Below are 6,000 nucleotides of genomic sequence, written 5' to 3'. Positions count from 1 at the left end.
GGGACAACATACAATTATTTCACATCACATATACATGTCACATATGGCACTGGTACGTAGCTAGCACATTGAACTTGAGATAAAAAACAATCACACCTCTGACTTCACAAAGAGCAGTTTCACTACAAAATAAAATCACAGGTAGTAATCTGAATCGATACAACCCACGAACTGAGAGTCACATATAAATTTAGCACAAAACAGTTTGCAATTGAACAAGTCTCAACACTAATTGTTCACTGGACACAACAATATGTTTTTTATGAATTACACACACACAAGGAGCAGCAGAAGGAGGAGGTTCAGAACAGAGGTTCAGCAAGTGAGGAACAGCAAGGGGCGCGGGAGAGAAGAAGCAGCAGCAGTTTTGGGGAAAAGAGAGCAGCAGCAGCAGCAGCAAGGTTTGGGAAGAAGGAGCAGGGGCGCGAGAGGAGATGGGACAACAGCAAAGGAAAGTAGTAGCAACAGTGTGGAGGCGAGGGGAGAAGAGAGCAGCAGCAATTTGAGGCGAGGGAAGAAGAAGCAGTGCTAGGAGAGGGAGGAGGCAGGGGAAGGAGAAGGCAGCGGCGCTGATGGGGACGGCGCAGTGGAGCTAGTGGAGATGGATGGTGGTGCTGGTGATGTGTGACGGCAAAGTGGAGGGATGGCGCTAGTGGAGCTTGTGGCGCGCCCCACGCCGGCCTGGCTGTGGCGGCGGCCGAAGGTGGAGAAGGAGGGGTGAGGGAGAGAGAGTTGTGGCCAGGCCCGATTTGCAATGAGGTGCGACTAGGGATTTCATTCCCCTCTCTGATCTGCCACATTTGCACATTGGCCCTCCTCTTCTCTTCATTTCTGCCCAAGAAGATCCTCCTCTTCTTTTAGTTTGCTCCCCTACATTACTTCTTTCCTTCACGCTCAAGCCTTGATGTATTTATTTCATGCCCTTCTCTCTTCTCGTTAGCCACATAGTAGAAGTCTTGACGATTATAGTGCCTTTGCGCACTTTTCTGCAGAATAAACAATTCACTAGTCAACATTCTATTTTATGATTATCATTCGAATATTCAACAAGTCGTAGCAAGAATGGATGGATATATCTCAATAAATGGTGAATTTGTGTGCCGAAATTGTATATAAGAAATGTGCTTATCAACCACCAAAATACACCCATCTGCAGCGATGAGACTCTCGTGATCCAGACGAGAATGACATTCTAAACAGAGGCAACTATTACATCATAAGAGTGACATAGACGAGGATGACCAAATGACAAGGAATATGGATAACAAAAGAAAGAACTACCCATCCAGAACCAGCAGCAAACACAACAAAGTCATTCAAAGAGATGATCCAACACCATCATAATTTGCAGCCCCGCTTCAGCGACCAGTGATCCGGAGACACCAGTACTCCACCCTTTCGATGCAACAGCCCAATTACCTATCAACCTGAAGGCTTGAACCACATCACTGCCAGTCGTAATTGAGACATCCAAGGATCAAAGTTAATCCGGATGCCTTTGTCATTCTCACCTTCTTTTGGCTGCAGGCTGTATCATTGACAATCAGGGGAGTTTGCTCCCGAACTCCTAGGGCTCGCCGTGTAGACACAGTTTTCCATAGCAAATAGAGCCTCTCTGCCATCAAGGTCCTTGCCAACGGTGACCTCCTGGTTAATCGGATAATTGAGTCCAAGAAACAGAGAGTGTGAACCAAGCTAGGCTGTTTACCCACCTCCAACTAAAAAATCCTGAAGGCCCCCAACAAGCTGGTATCCTGCTCATAGACGTAATAACCATTGTCCGGATACTCAAGTATTTCACGGTGCTTGTATACAGTGGGGTTTTTGCAATAACTTTTCCGACTCATGTGTTCGAATGATCATCAGTATTTTGTCGTCGTCTGGTCGAGCGAGGAACCAGTTGTGCTTCCCTGTTTTTGGCAAAGGGGGTGTGATTACAAAGGGCAGTAACTGTAGGGACACTGCATCATATCAAAAACGATAGGCATTGTTAATGTAAGATCAGCATTGTTCAGAGTACGAGTAGGATAATGCAAGAAACAGCATTGATATGTCATGTTGGAACTGGGAGGAAAATACAGGGAAATGTATACTGGGTTCGAAAATATAGAAGTGCCATGCATGGTTATACTCATGTTATCTCGCAATCAATTCTGTTGGAAATATGCCCTAGAGGCAATAATAAAAGCATTATTATTATATTTCCTTGTTCATGATAATTGTCTTTATTCATGCTATAATTGTGTTATCCGGAAATCGTAATACATGTGTGAATAACAGACACCAACGTGTCCCTAGTGAGCCTCTAGTTGACTAGCTCGTTGATCAACAGATAGTCATGGTTTCCTGACTATGGACACTGGATGTCATTGATAACGAGATCACATCATTGGGAGAATGATGTGATGGACAAGACCCAATCCTAAACATAGCACAAGATCGTATAGTTCGTTTGCTAGAGTTTTCCAATGTCAAGTATCTTTTCCTTAGACCATGAGATCGTGTGACTCCCGGATACCGTAGGAGTGCTTTGGGTATGCCAAACGTCACAACGTAACTGGGTGACTATAAAGGTAGACTACGGGTATCTCCGAAAGTGTCTGTTGGGTGACATGGATCAAGACTGGGATTTGTCACTCCGTATGACGGAGAGTTATCACTGGGCCCACTCGGTAATGCATCATCATAATGAGCTCAGAGTGACCAAGTGTCTGGTCACGGGATCATGCATTACGGTACGAGTAAAGTGACTTGCCGGTAACGAGATTGAACGAGGTATTGGGATACCGACGATCGAATCTCGGGCAAGTAACATATCGATAGACAAAGGGAACAGCGTACGGGGTTGATAGAATCCTCGACATCGTGGTTCATCCGATGAGATCATCGTGGAGCATGTGGGAGCCAACATGGGTATCCAGATCCCGCTGTTGGTTATTGACCGGAGAGTCGTCTCGGTCATGTCTGCTTGTCTCTCGAACCCGTAGGGTCTACACACTTAAGGTTCAGTTACGCTAGGGTTGTAGGGATATGTATATGCAGTAACCCGAATGTTGTTCGGAGTCCTGGATGAGATCCCGGATGTCACGAGGAGTTCCGGAATGGTCCGGAGGTAAAGATTTATATATAGGAAGTCCTGTTTCGGGCATCGGGACAAGTTTCGGGGTTATCGGTATTGTACCGGGACCACCGGAAGGGTCCCGGGGGTCCACCGGGTGGGTCCACCTGTCCCGGGGGGCCACATGGGCTGTAAGGGGGTGCGCCTTGGCCTAATGGGCCAAGGGCACCAGCCCCACATAGGCCCATGCGCCTAGGGTTAAGAGGGCAAGAGTCCTAGGAGGGTAAGGCACCTCCTAGGTGCCTTGGGGGGGAGGGAAACCCCCCTTGGCCGCCGCACCCCCTAGGAGATTGGATCTCCTAGGGCCAGCCACCCCCCCTTAGCACCCCTATATATAGTGGGGGAGAGGAGGGACTTCATACCTGAACGCCTTGGCCTTTGGTTGCCTCCTTCTCCCTCCCCAACACCTCCTCCACCTCCATAGTGCTTAGCGAAGCTCTGCTGGAGTACTGCAGCTCCATCAACACCACGCCGTCGTGCTGCTGCTGGTGCCATCTCCCTCAACCTCTCCTCCCTCCCTTGCTGGATCAAGAAGGAGGAGACGTGGCTGTTCCGTACGTGTGTTGAACGCGGAGGTGCCGTCCGTTCGGCACTGGTCATCGGTGATTTGGATCACGTCGTGTTCGACTACATCATCCCCGTTCTTTGAACGCTTCCGCTCGCGATCTACAAAGGTATGTAGATGCATCTAATCACTCGTTGCTAGATGAACTCCTAGATGATCTTGGTGAAACGAGTAGGAAAATTTTTGTTTTCTGCAACGTTCCCCAACAGTGGCATCATGAGCTAGGTCTATGCGTAGTTCTTCTTGCGCGAGTAGAACACAATTTGTTGTGGGCGTAGATTTGTCAACTTTCTTGCTGTTACTAGTCCTTTCTTGCTTCAGCGGTATTGTGGGATGAAGCGGCCCGGACCAACCTTACACGTACGCTTACGTGAGACCGGTTCCACCGACTAACATGCACTAGTTGCATAAGGTGGCTGGCGGGTGTCTGTCTCTCCTACTTTAGTTGGAGCGGAATCGATGAACAGGGTCCTTATGAAGGGTAAATAGAAGTTGACAAATCACGTTGTGGCTCTAACGTAGGTAAGAAAACGTTCTTGCTAGAACCCTAATTCAGCCACGTAAAACTTGCAACAACAATTAGAGGACGTCTAACTTGTTTTTGCAGCAAGTGGTTTGTGATATGATATGGCCAAAGTTGTGATGAATGATGAATGATCTATATGTGATGTATGAGATGTTCATGCTATTGTAATAGGATTCACGACTTGCATGTTGATGAGTATGACAACCGGCAGGAGCCATAGGAGTTGTCTTTATTCTTTTATATGACCTGCGTGTCATCAAGAAACGCCATGTAAATTACTTTACTTTATTGCTAAACGCGTTAGCCATAGTAGTAGAAGTAATAGTTGGCGAGCAACTTCATGGAGACACAATGATGGAGATCATGATGATGGAGATCATGGTGTCAAGCCGGTGACAAGATGATCATGGAGCCCCAAGATGGAGATCAAAGGAGCTGTGTGATATTGGCCATATCATGTCACGTTTATTATTTGATTGCATGTGATGTTTATCATGTTTTGCATCTTGTTTACTTAGAACGACGGTAGTAAATAAGATGATCCCTCATACTAATTTCAAGAAGTGTTCCCCCTAACTGTGCACCGTTGTGATAGTTCGCTGTTTCAAAACATCACGTGATGATCGGGTGTTTTATTCAGACGTTCACATACAACGGGTGTAAGACAGATTTACACATGCAAACACTTAGGTTGACTTGACGAGCCTAGCATGTACAGACATGGCCTCGGAACACAGAAGACCGAAAGGTCGAGCATGAGTCGTATAGAAGATACGATCAACATGAAGATGTTCACCGATGTTGACTAGTCCGTCTCACGTGATGATCGGACACGGTCTAGTTTAACTCGGATCATGTAATACTTAGATGACTAGAGGGATGTCTAATCTAAGTGGGAGTTCACTAATAATTTGATTAGTTGAACTTAATTATCATGAACTTAGTCTAAATATTTTACAATATGTCTTGTAGATCAAATGGCCAACGTAGTCCTCAACTTCAACGCGTTCCTAGAGAAAACTAAGCTGAAAGACGATGGCAGCAACTATACGGACTGGGTCCGGAACCTGAGGATCATCCTCATAGCTGCCAAGAAAGATTATGTCCTACAAGCACCGCTTGGTGACACACCCGTTCTCCCTGCAGAACAAGACGTTATGAACGCTTGGCAGGCACGTTCCGATGATTACTCCCTCGTTCAGTGCGGATCAAGAAGGAGGAGACGTGGCTGTTCCGTACGTGTGTTGAACGCGGAGGTGCCGTCCGTTCGGCACTGGTCATCGGTGATTTGGATCACGTCGTGTTCGACTACATCATCCCCGTTCTTTGAACGCTTCCACTCGCGATCTACAAAGGTATGTAGATGCATCTAATCACTCGTTGCTAGATGAACTCCTAGATGATCTTGGTGAAACGAGTAGGAAATTTTTTGTTTTCTGCAACGTTCCCCAACAAATTCTTCACAGGAAACTACCATGTCATGCATGTTATGTAATTATGTTCTGTCCTCACAAACAAATTCTTCAAGGTAACTAACAGACCATGCATTGTTATATACTCGTGTTCTATGGGCAAAATTTTTGTGAGGATATTATTCTAGCCATTGATTGCTGAAGGGCGAATATAGGTATGTACACATGGTAAGCATTACAGGATTTCACTACTTCCAAATATAGACTTCTCCATATGCACATTTACTTCCCTAATGTATGGTTAGATGAAACCAACAGTGTGGTGCATGTTTCTACATCGTGAAAATGAGGAAACTAACATGGCCATTGATACACACTC

The sequence above is a fragment of the Triticum aestivum genome, chromosome 3B, assembly GCF_018294505.1.
Source record: "Triticum aestivum cultivar Chinese Spring chromosome 3B, IWGSC CS RefSeq v2.1, whole genome shotgun sequence".
Taxonomy (NCBI): Eukaryota; Viridiplantae; Streptophyta; class Magnoliopsida; order Poales; family Poaceae; genus Triticum; species Triticum aestivum.
This window is presented reverse-complemented; position numbering follows the sequence as displayed.